Source organism: Ahaetulla prasina, chromosome 1 (genome assembly GCF_028640845.1).
Source record: "Ahaetulla prasina isolate Xishuangbanna chromosome 1, ASM2864084v1, whole genome shotgun sequence".
Lineage (NCBI taxonomy): Eukaryota > Metazoa > Chordata > Lepidosauria > Squamata > Colubridae > Ahaetulla > Ahaetulla prasina.
This window is the reverse complement of record NC_080539.1, coordinates 173,137,880-173,151,224: the sequence shown is the minus strand read 5'-3', so window position 1 is coordinate 173,151,224 and position 13,345 is coordinate 173,137,880. Positions and strand designations below refer to the sequence as shown.

The 13,345-nt window shown below is 33.6% G+C and overlaps 1 protein-coding gene across 1 annotated transcript in view; it reads right to left on the bottom strand.

Annotated features, from left to right (window-relative positions):
- Positions 1-200: 200 nt before the first annotated feature.
- Positions 201-13,345, bottom strand: part of MACROD2 (mono-ADP ribosylhydrolase 2) — a 1,239,845-nt gene continuing 1,226,700 nt past the window's right edge. Inside the window, exon 17 of the mRNA XM_058180509.1 lies at positions 201-3,040. The gene's annotated coding sequence lies outside the window, so the exon portion shown is untranslated. The remainder of the gene's footprint in view (positions 3,041-13,345) is intronic.

The window sequence follows — 13,345 nt, the reverse complement described above, 5'->3', positions numbered from 1 at the left end:
TCTTTCTTTCTTTCTTTCTTTCTTTCTTTCTTTCTTTCTTTCTTTCTTTCTTTCTTTCTTTCTTTCTTTCTTTCTTTCTTTCTTTCTTTCTTTCTTTCTTTCTTTCTTTCTTTCTTTCTTTCTTTCTTTCTTTCTTTCTTTCTTTCTTTCTTTCTGAGTGGAGGCTCACAGAGATATAAATATTACAAGGTGCCCAAAATTTTCCATTTCTCTCTTCCGCCACCAACAGAGGTTCCCCCGCTTACTCTAGCGGCAATTTGGGGCCTCTTTCTTGGCATTCCAAGGAGCAACCATGTGACCATGCAACGTTTTATGACCATGTCTCTTAAAATTCCAGAAGTGGGATAGAAAAGTCTTTTTCACTTCAAAGTGCTCGCTGATGCTGAAAGCATGTCTGAAGTATTAAAGGATCAACACAAGCTAGGAAAGACGTCTTGGCCACCTTGTAAAGTTTATACAAGCCCAATACTTCTGTCTCGCTTTGCAATTTTTTCTTTTCTTTCTTTGGAGAAAAGGATGAAGGATTTCTTTCCCAAATTTGCTTGCAGAGGAATCCAGGCTACAATTCTTTTTAAACCCCCATCATGTATCACATATTGTAAAAAAAATATTTTTTTTAAAAAAAAAATCTCTTTCCATGCATGACTCCAATTGGGCAAGGAGAGCCATGAAATGAAGGTTGCCTCACTTGTTTTGATTTTGTTGCTTTTGTTGAATTGTAATAATTCATGTTGGAAGCTAACTTAGGTCTTTGAATCACAGTAAGCTGAAACAGAAATGACAGCTCAGTGGCAAGGAGAACTAGAGGGAAATAGGACGCGTCAAGTAGGAATGGAGAAGAAAAGAGGCACATGTGCTCCATGGATAAATGGGGGGCTAAATATACATTCTTAGTAAGCATATCAAAAATACCAGTTGGTATTGATATAAGTGTAAGCAAACATTTTATATATTTCATTGAAATCTAAATTCATATTAATCTGGATGACACTGTGCTTACATGGTAACTTAAAGGAAATTTTCAGGTCACCAATGTAATGAATGGCTCAAAAAGAGAAGAGAAATTAATAGTTGAAAGTATCATATTTTTAGAACGCGATGGTTTTTGAATACATAAATATTGCTTATAAGGCAACAAATCTATGTATGTATTTGAAACCAATTTTCATTTTTTAAAATTTTTCTACAAATTAGATATCATGAACCAATTTGGGTAGTCTAGTGTAAGCATAAACAATGGTTAGTATTTATATGAGATTTGTGTTGGAGATATTTACAAGTAAGCCAAGGCTGGTAGATTTCAGCTTCCTTTCATGTCAAATATAACCTTTGTTATATTTGGAATTATTTTTAAAAGTTTGGAAGAAGGTACATATGCATAATTACGCAAAACCAGCATCTCATAATACAGAAAAACCTTCCTGTAATTGTTTTTAACAGCAGTTGGAAACTAGTTTACAGAATATCAAGCCTTGGACCCATGCTGAGTGTTCTTTCAATCTTGCAAGTAGGGTATCAGTTTAATTTACAATGTAGTTGAAAAATGAATGTAAAATTCTGTTTTTCAGTTGAGCCCAGCATTTGCTAGCAAAACAGATGACATATGGTACAACATTCATCACCAATATCTGTTAATTGCATTTTATGTATTTAAAAAGTGTGCATATGCAGTTGAAAATGTAACAAGAGTAGGCATGAAATTGTTAAAGCCACAAGCCATACTATACCGTGTGCGAGATGCAGAGTATCTGCAACCCCTCTCACCCAGAGGGCACTAGAATTAATAGGTACTTTAGACATGTCCAAATACTCCAGAGATGCTCACCTATTAGTAGGCAATGCAATATTGAGCTGTGGAGAAATACCACTAGGATAGATAAAAGGTTTTGTGCCATGAGTAGATTTGCAAGGAATTGGCTAATTGTGGAGATTGTTTGTCCTATAAAAAAAAATCAAACCCGTTAGACATACTCCATGTCTTGGGATGCTTACAAGCAGGAAAAAGAAATCCATGTCCTGATTTTGGGGATCAAAGAAAGTTATTCTCCTGAACATGGATGATCCTTTCTTCGGTACTCTGACTCTTATTTATTGAGAGATGTATTTTCCATAACACACGTTTGCATTCTGTCTGTGGATAACTTAGTTATTCTCCTGGGTCTGAGTTAAAACAGTCTGGGGGCTAATTCAAATGTCATTAGCTCTGATCTGGAGATGGCTGAATAGCACTTCGTGTGAGGGCAACTCTGCGCAGGAGTTGTAATCTATATTTAGTTTGATTATGGACAATCTCCATTTAGAAGTGCCTTTCAGCCTCTAGTTTGCATAGAGAATCTCTGCATGGGGTATCAGCCATGTGACTGGAATTGTTTTTTGTCAGTCCCCGATGGAGAGGTTGTAATTTTGACATTAGTAACCCTCAAATCTTTATTCACAGTAACATGTCTATTCACCCTTAATTCTTGTAGTGATACTGGCTTTAGGAAAAGTCTACCAAGCTGAAATGTTTATGTGCTAGCCTTGGCAAGTTGACTTTACCAACAGATCAAAGGATATTAGTACTGCCAGCATCTTTACTTCATGGGAGTAATGACAGATGTACGTGCTTTGTGAACACTCCAAAGAAACCCTCAGACTCTTAAAGGACAATGCTTAAAACATCCTTTGCCTATGTTGCCTTGAAGAGGAATTGCAACTGAGAGACAGTATTTAAAAGCTAACAATATATACACAGAAGAATGGGGCCTTAGGATTTTAAAAGGAGAGGCAGAACAGATAGGAATGAGGCAAATAAATCTAAACCAAGACTCTACAATCCATAGTAGAGAAGCTTCGTGTCATCTACCAAACCAACTGAACAGGAGAAGAGAAACAAATATAAAGAATCAGTCAAATCCCTTAATTGCCCTGCCCTCCCCTCCCCCTCCCTATTTTGCACTCCATGGTGTGCTGCTGTCTGTTAGTCAGAATGTCATCACATAATGCACTAGTGACTGCAGATCTTCGGTCACTTCCTGCTTTCTTCTGTCATCATGGTCTTCTGGAGAGAGAGAGAGAGAGAGAGAGAGAGAGAGAGAGAGAGAGAGAGAGAGAGAGAGAGAGAGAGAGAGAGAGAGAGAGAGAGAGAGAGAGAGAGAGAGAGAGAGAGAGAGAGAGAGAGAGAGAGAGAGAGAGAGAGAGAGAGAGAGAGAGAGAGAGAGAGAGAGAGAGAGAGAGAGAGAGAGAGAGAGAGAGAGAGAGAGAGAGAGAGAGAGAGAGAGAGAGAGAGAGAGAGAGAGAGAGAGAGAGAGAGAGAGAGAGAGAGAGAGAGAGAGAGAGAGAGAGAGAGAGAGAGAGAGAGAGAGAGAGAGAGAGAGAGAGAGAGAGAGAGAGAGAGAGAGAGAGAGAGAGAGAGAGAGAGAGAGAGAGAGAGAGAGAGAGAGAGAGAGAGAGAGAGAGAGAGAGAGAGAGAGAGAGAGAGAGAGAGAGAGAGAGAGAGAGAGAGAGAGAGAGAGAGAGAGAGAGAGAGAGAGAGAGAGAGAGAGAGAGAGAGAGAGAGAGAGAGAGAGAGAGAGAGAGAGAGAGAGAGAGAGAGAGAGAGAGAGAGAGAGAGAGAGAGAGAGAGAGAGAGAGAGAGAGAGAGAGAGAGAGAGAGAGAGAGAGAGAGAGAGAGAGAGAGAGAGAGAGAGAGAGAGAGAGAGAGAGAGAGAGAGAGAGAGAGAGAGAGAGAGAGAGAGAGAGAGAGAGAGAGAGAGAGAGAGAGAGAGAGAGAGAGAGAGAGAGAGAGAGAGAGAGAGAGAGAGAGAGAGAGAGAGAGAGAGAGAGAGAGAGAGAGAGAGAGAGAGAGAGAGAGAGAGAGAGAGAGAGAGAGAGAGAGAGAGAGAGAGAGAGAGAGAGAGAGAGAGAGAGAGAGAGAGAGAGAGAGAGAGAGAGAGAGAGAGAGAGAGAGAGAGAGAGAGAGAGAGAGAGAGAGAGAGAGAGAGAGAGAGAGAGAGAGAGAGAGAGAGAGAGAGAGAGAGAGAGAGTGAGAGAGAGAGAAAGAGAGAGAGAAAGAGAGAGGGAGAGAGGGAAAGAGAGAAAAAGAGAGAGAGAGAGAGAAACACAGAGAGAGAGAGAGAGAGAGAGAGAGAGAGAGAGAGAGAGAGAGAGAGAGAGAGAGAGAGAGAGAGAGAGAGAGAGAGGATAGATATAGAGATAGATAGCAATAGAGAGAGAGAGAGAGAGAGAGAGAGAGAGAGAGAGAGAGAGAGAGAGAGAGAGAGAGAGAGAGAGAGAGAGAGAGAGAGAGAGAGAGAGAGAGATCATATATCATGAGTCCCTGCATGCCTGCAAGAGATCTAAGTCCAGCCCACCATGAATGCCTTCTTAATTCCCACTCATTTCCCCTGACTGTTAGTAGCTCAGATTTTTGTAGAGACCTTAAGCTTACAATAAATCCTTATAATTTGAATTGTCTAAATCTCCTGATTTCCCAAGCACTTGATGTTTTCTGAAATTTCCGTTTTTAGGGAACCTGTGCAGAAAATGCTGTGGGTTATTATTATTTATTTATTTTTTAAACTTCAATGGATTCTGTGCATTCTACTTCAACAACATTCCTTAATTTGGAGAATTTTAAGACTTGGGAAATTGAGCATGAATGCTTTGTCATAGTTCTCCAATTTTAATGTGGACATGTCTGTATGTACATAATAATATGTACATAATGTATGTATGTACATAATATTCATGAAAAACAAAACCAGAGGACAAATCTTTGAAAAAGTTATCAGTGGAAAGCATGCTCCCCAGTGTCAGGTGAACTGCATATCAAAGCAAAGATAGGGAAGCATTTCAGATCTGGATCTCCATTTGTACAAATAATCAGGAGGAGACATTACCAAGTGTTATGTCTGTAAGATAATATAAGATAATATGTTATACGCTTATATTCCTTAAAGGAAATATGAGTTTGTTTATTGTAAAAGATTCATACATGATTAATAACTATGGCCAATTATCAATTGAATATGGATTTATTCTTCAGAATGTAATTATTTAACTAATGAGCTTGGAATCATGTAGGAAGCCCTACTTCATCTTTCAATCATTTGCTTTCATAAAGATTGTCCTCAGGGGTGGTATTGACTTACCTTCGCTACTGGTTCGCTCGTGTGTGACACCTCTGCGCATGTGCAGGAACTTCTGCACATGTGCAGAGCATCAAAAACAGGACATGATGATGTCCGGGCGGGTGAGCGGAGCCTTCTGCAGCTGCCGCTACCAGTTTGCCCAAACCGGATAGAATTGGCTGAATACCACCACTGATCACCCTACTCGCATAACAGAAAACCCAGGTCTGCACCTGGAACATCTCCTACTTTCCTCAGCTTTTCCATGAAGAAAGGGAGTCAGATCAAATAGTTCATATTAAAATGAAAGAAAAAGAAAGAAAGGAAGGAAGGAAGGAAGGAAGGAAGGAAGGAAGGAAGGAAAGAAGGAAGGAAGGAAGGAAGGAAAGAAGGAAAGAAGGAAAGAAGGAACGAAGAAGGAAGGAAGGAAGGAAGGAAGGAAGGAAGGAAGGAAGGAAGGAAGGAAGGAAGGAAGGAAGGAAGGAAGGAAGGAAGGAAGGAAGGAAGGAAGGAAGGAAGGAAGGAAGGAAGGAAGGAAGGAAGGAAGGAAGGAAGGAAGGAAGGAAGGAAGGAAGGAAGGAAGGAAGGAAGGAAGGAAGGAAGGAAGGAAGGAAGGAAGGAAGGAAGGAAGGAAGGAAGGAAGGAAGGAAGGAAGGAAGGAAGGAAGGAAGGAAGGAAGGAAGGAAGGAAGGAAGGAAGGAAGGAAGGAAGGAAGGAAGGAAGGAAGGAAGGAAGGAAGGAAGGAAGGAAGGAAGGAAGGAAGGAAGGAAGGAAGGAAGGAAGGAAGGAAGGAAGGAAGGAAGGAAGGAAGGAAGGAAGGAAGGAAGGAAGGAAGGAAGGAAGGAAGGAAGGAAGGAAGGAAGGAAGGAAGGAAGGAAGGAAGGAAGGAAGGAAGGAAGGAAGGAAGGAAGGAAGGAAGGAAGGAAGGAAGGAAGGAAGGAAGGAAGGAAGGAAGGAAGGAAGGAAGGAAGGAAGGAAGGAAGGAAGGAAGGAAGGAAGGAAGGAAGGAAGGAAGGAAGGAAGGAAGGAAGGAAGGAAGGAAGGAAGGAAGGAAGGAAGGAAGGAAGGAAGGAAGGAAGGAAGGAAGGAAGGAAGGAAGGAAGGAAGGAAGGAAGGAAGGAAGGAAGGAAGGAAGGAAGGAAGGAAGGAAGGAAGGAAGGAAGGAAGGAAAGAAGGAAGGAAGGAGGGAGGGAAGGAAGGAAGGAAGGAAGGAAGGAAGGAAGGAAGGAAGGAAGGAAGGAAGGAAGGAAGGAAGGAAGGAAGGAAGGAAGGAAGGAAGGAAGGAAGGAAGGAAGGAAAGAAGGAAGGAAGGAAGGAAGGATCCCTTTCTGATGAATGCCAGCTAAGTAGATGGAGCAGTGGGACATCAGTTCAAAACAGTGAGTAATTAATTGCAATCAGGATTGCAATTAATTCCTAAACGTAGATATTTATGGATGTAGGTGTTCGGCTTACAATAAAACAAGAATGGTATGGTGGCAAAACTCAGGTAGCTAATTCAGCATTTTTTTAAAAAAAATCTTATTTGATATTTAAAGTTTATCCTGCCAGGATTATCATGCAATATCAAACTGCATTCTGAGGAATATTGTGGCAGAAGCCACCATTTTTCTGCACATAGTCACAGAGGAATCAAAATTTAATTCGTACATCTAAAGCAATATTTAGCAGCTTTTATTAATGTAAGAAAAAAAAATGATTGTGTACTGTGTCCTACAACTGATATAGCAATTTCATATGGCAGAAAGCCTTTTAGTGCCTTTGCCCAGAGTAGCAGGTATGTTACTCTTTTGATACATCTGAAAGTTTCCAGCAGTCAAGTTTAAATGTTTAAGGCTGGGAGGGAGCTAAGGAGGGAGAAATCTGCTAAACATCACATAATAATATATAAATGTTAATTAGAGGAGGGTTTTTAAATGGCTGATCCAATTAGTGTCTGCTTAAAGTTCCCTGAATGCAGAGAAAAGCTTTTTGATCAAGGCGATAACATCAGACTCTGTGAAAGGTCTGGAATGAAAGGGATTCTTTGTTCTGACACTTTCCCGTCTTTTTGGCTCTCCTCCTCCTCCTCCCAATCAGATCTGCTGTCATACCTGAAAGCAAGAAGAAGTCCTTCACCTCCCTCTCTTCCCCCACCTACCCTTTCTTTCCCATGTCATTATCTCTCTTCTTCTTCTTTTTTTTATAACCGGTAAGCAATTATACTGCTTCCTATCCTGCTATCTACATTTCTTCTCCCACTGCATTGGCTGAATACCACCACTGATCACCCTACTCGCATAACAGAAAACCCAGGTCTGCACCTGGAACATCTCCTACTTTCCTCAGCTTTTCCATGAAGAAAGGGAGTCAGATCAAATAGTTCATATTAAAATGAAAGAAAAAGAAAGAAAGGAAGGAAGGAAGGAAGGAAGGAAGGAAGGAAGGAAGGAAAGAAGGAAGGAAGGAAGGAAGGATCCCTTTCTGATGAATGCCAGCTAAGTAGATGGAGCAGTGGGACATCAGTTCAAAACAGTGAGTAATTAATTGCAATCAGGATTGCAATTAATTCCTAAACGTAGATATTTATGGATGTAGGTGTTCGGCTTACAATAAAACAAGAATGGTATGGTGGCAAAACTCAGGTAGCTAATTCAGCATTTTTTTAAAAAAAATCTTATTTGATATTTAAAGTTTATCCTGCCAGGATTATCATGCAATATCAAACTGCATTCTGAGGAATATTGTGGCAGAAGCCACCATTTTTCTGCACATAGTCACAGAGGAATCAAAATTTAATTCGTACATCTAAAGCAATATTTAGCAGCTTTTATTAATGTAAGAAAAAAAAAAAAAAAAAAAAAAAAAAAAAAAAAAAAAAAAAAAAAAAAAAAAAAAAAAAAAAAAAAAAAAAAAAAAAAAAAAAAAAAAAAAAAAAAAAAAAAAAAAAAAAAAAAAAAAAAAAAAAAAAAAAAAAAAAAAAAAAAAAAAAAAAAAAAAAAAAAAAAAAAAAAAAAAAAAAAAAAAAAAAAAAAAAAAAAAAAAAAAAAAAAAAAAAAAAAAAAAAAAAAAAAAAAAAAAAAAAAAAAAAAAAAAAAAAAAAAAAAAAAAAAAAAAAAAAAAAAAAAAAAAAAAAAAAAAAAAAAAAAAAAAAAAAAAAAAAAAAAAAAAAAAAAAAAAAAAAAAAAAAAAAAAAAAAAAAAAAAAAAAAAAAAAAAAAAAAAAAAAAAAAAAAAAAAAAAAAAAAAAAAAAAAAAAAAAAGTCATTATCTCTCTTCTTCTTCTTTTTTTTATAACCGGTAAGCAATTATACTGCTTCCTATCCTGCTATCTACATTTCTTCTCCCACTGCATTGGCTGAATTTCGGTAATTATCCATATTACCGCTGTATTTCCCCACGGGTCTTGTTTTATGTAAATTTACTAAGAATCACATCCAGTTCTTCTGCTGTGCCAGCAGAAGATGCCTATGGGGGTGGGTGGGGGGAACGGACGGATGAGGGCATGGATGAATTTGTTCTTGGTTTACAGTTGTAGAGCAAAGTTCCACGTGATATTCAGTGCAGAGAAACGTAAGGGGAAAAAAACTCTGCTATTACAACTCTAAAAAATGAATAGCTAAAGACCTTCTAACACAAAAATCACCCTTGGAATCCTGTTTAAACCCAGAGGTTTTTTTGCAAGCATTATGGCTGAGCAAAACTGGGCAAGTTCCACCTAACCACAGCTTCCCTGTCAGCAGAAGATGCTTATTCTGGGACACTTGAAGTTCTCTCCTTCAGAGGAAGATAGGCTAGGGGACAAGAGTAGGAGAGACGAGGAGGAGGAAGGAGGAAGGAGGAAGGAGGAAGGAGGAAGGAGGAAGGAGGAAGGAGGAAGGAGGAAGGAGGAAGGAGGAAGGAGGAAGGAGGAAGGAGGAAGGAGGAAGGAGGAAGGAGGAAGGAGGAAGGAGGAAGGAAAGAGGAGAAGAAGGTTTGTTGTGAAATGAAGGGAAAAAAAGGGTAGAAGAGCAACCAAGAATGTAATTAAAATGTTTTATCTTTGTGCTTTCTTCAGAAAAAATATGTATGATTATTTATGGACAAGAGAATGTACATTTACAATATGTGTACAAGAAAAGAAAAAATAAAAAACTTTTTTATATATATATATATATATATATATATATATATATATATATATATATATATATATATATATATATATATATATATATATATATATATATATATATATATATATATATATATATATATATATATATATATATATATATATATATATATATATATATATATATATATATATATATATATATATATATATATATATATATATATATATATATATATATATATATATATATATATATATATATATATATATATATATATATATATATATATATATATATATATATATATATATATATATATATATATATATATATATATATATATATATATATATATATATATATATATATATATATATATATATATATATATATATATATATATATATATATATATATATATATATATATATATATATATATATATATATATATATATATATATATATATATATATATATATATATATATATATATATATATATATATATATATATATATATATATATATATATATATATATATATATATATATATATATATATATATATATATATATATATATATATATATATATATATATATATATATATATATATATATATATATATATATATATATATATATATATATATATATATATATATATATATATATATATATATATATATATATATATATATATATATATATATATATATATATATATATATATATATATATATATATATATATATATATATATATATATATATATATATATATATATATATATATATATATATATATATATATATATATATATATATATATATATATATATATATATATATATATATATATATATATATATATATATATATATATATATATATATATATATATATATATATATATATATATATATATATATATATATATATATATATATATATATATATATATATATATATATATATATATATATATATATATATATATATATATATATATATATATATATATATATATATATATATATATATATATATATATATATATATATATATATATATATATATATATATATATATATATATATATATATATATATATATATATATATATATATATATATATATATATATATATATATATATATATATATATATATATATATATATATATATATATATATATATATATATATATATATATATATATATATATATATATATATATATATATATATATATATATATATATATATATATATATATATATATATATATATATATATATATAAAACTGGTAGTGAAGGTAAGAGGAGCCCACTACTGCCTTCAATCTGCACCGAAGCATCACTAGATAGATTGATATTCAGCAGTTAGCATACATGGACAATTTTTAAAGACATTTTGAGGAAAGGCTGCATCCAAACTTTGCTTTTCTCTTCCATTTGATTTGTGTAGGCATTTGACCATCATTGAATAGGACCCTCTATATTACAGTTTGTAGTCTACCCTCTCCCTTTCTCCCTCATCTATCATTCATCATCACACATACATACACATTCTTAAATTAACTTTCCTTTAAAAAGAATCTACACACGGTTGATAACATAACATAAAATATGGATGCTACCATAATCATAACCAGACTTTCTATTAAGTCTTAAGACTGCAGGTTTCTATAAAGGCACCTGAAAGTAAATCAGTGATTGAGTGAAGCTTCCACTCCTATAGATAAGGATTGGTATGTAAGGCAATTTTCTCTTGCTATTTGGCAGTAAGAAATCAGTTTTCATTATAATCTCTGTCAGTTTTGAGTACGGTGATATTTCAAACCCTAAATATATCCTCCCCCTCATAATATACACTTGCGATAGTGAGGGACAGGAGCAGAGTAGAGATGAAATTTACTCTTTCAACTACAGCAACTCGTTCAGGGCTTCCTTCTCAAAGCGCCTTGCAACAACCCAACTGTGTTAGCTAGGACAACGACCAACAAGTCTGTTATTACTGGTGGCATTACTTTATTCCGTATAAAACCTCACAGCTCCCCAATCTGGGAATTTGGGAAAGCTGCTTTAAATCTTCCAGTTGTAGAACACGGTACATGTGTTACTTTACCCCAAACCACTAAAGAAGAAAGATAGGGTTTCCATTCAGATAAAAACAATTTATAGAAACCAATTATATTTTTCTCACCAGTGGAGGTAATAAACTTTGAAACTATGTCTAAAATGTCAAGCACGTGGCAGCTTAATTTTTAGTAATGCTGGAGGAAGGAGGAAGGAGGAAGGAGGAAGGAGGAAGGAGGAAGGAGGAAGGAAGGAAGGAAGGAAGGAAGGAAGGAAGGAAGGAAGGAAGGAAGGAAGGAAGGAAGGAAGGAAGGAAGGAAGGAAGGAAGGAAGGAAGGAAGGAAGGAAGGAAGGAAGGAAGGAAGGAAGGAAGGAAGGAAGGAAGGAAGGAAGGAAGGAAGGAAGGAAGGAAGGAAGGAAGGAAGGAAGGAAGGAAGGAAGGAAGGAAGGAAGGAAGGAAGGAAGGAAGGAAGGAAGGAAGGAAGGAAGGAAGGAAGGAAGGAGGGAAGGAAGGAAGGAAGGAGGGAAGGAAGGAAGGAAGGAAGGAAGGAAGGAAGGAAGGAAGGAAGGAAGGAAGGAAGGAAGGAAGGAAGGAAGGAGGGAAGGAAGGAAGGAAGGAAGGAAGGAAGGAAGGAAGGAAGGAAGGAAGGAAGGAAGGAAGGAAGGAAGGAAGGAAGGAAGGAAGGAAGGAAGGAAGGAAGGAAGGAAGGGAGGGAGGGAGGGAGGAAGGAAGGAAGGAAGGAAGGAAGGAAGGAAGGAAGGAAGGAAGGAAGGAAGGAAGGAAGGAAGGAAGGAAGGAAGGAAGGAAGGAAGGAAGGAAGGAAATTTGCTTTTCTCTTCCATTTGATTTGTGTAGGCATTTGACCATCATTGAATAGGACCCTCTATATTACAGTTTGTAGTCTACCCTCTCCCTTTCTCCCTCATCTATCATTCATCATCACACATACATACACATTCTTAAATTAACTTTCCTTTAAAAAGAATCTACACACGGTTGATAACATAACATAAAATATGGATGCTACCATAATCATAACCAGACTTTCTATTAAGTCTTAAGACTGCAGGTTTCTATAAAGGCACCTGAAAGTAAATCAGTGATTGAGTGAAGCTTCCACTCCTATAGATAAGGATTGGTATGTAAGGCAATTTTCTCTTGCTATTTGGCAGTAAGAAATCAGTTTTCATTATAATCTCTGTCAGTTTTGAGTACGGTGATATTTCAAACCCTAAATATATCCTCCCCCTCATAATATACACTTGCGATAGTGAGGGACAGGAGCAGAGTAGAGATGAAATTTACTCTTTCAACTACAGCAACTCGTTCAGGGCTTCCTTCTCAAATGAAGGAAAAAGGGTAGAAGAGCAACCAAGAATGTAATTAAAATGTTTTATCTTTGTGCTTTCTTCAGAAAAATATGTATGATTATTTATGGACAAGAGAATGTACATTTACAATATGTGTACAAGAAAAGAAAATAAAAACTTTTTATATATATATATATATATATATATATATATATATATATATATATATATATATATATATATATATATATATATATATATATATATATATATATATATATATATATATATATATATATATATATATATATATATATATATATATATATATATATATATATATATATATATATATATATATATATATATATATATATATATATATATATATATATATATATATATATATATATATATATATATATATATATATATATATATATATATATATATATATATATATATATATATATATATATATATATATATATATATATATATATATATATATATATATATATATATATATATATATATATATATATATATATATATATATATATATATATATATATATATATATATATATATATATATATATATATATATATATATATATATATATATATATATATATATATATATATATATATATATATATATATATATATATATATATATATATATATATATATATATATATATATATATATATATATATATATATATATATATATATATATATATATATATATATATATATATATA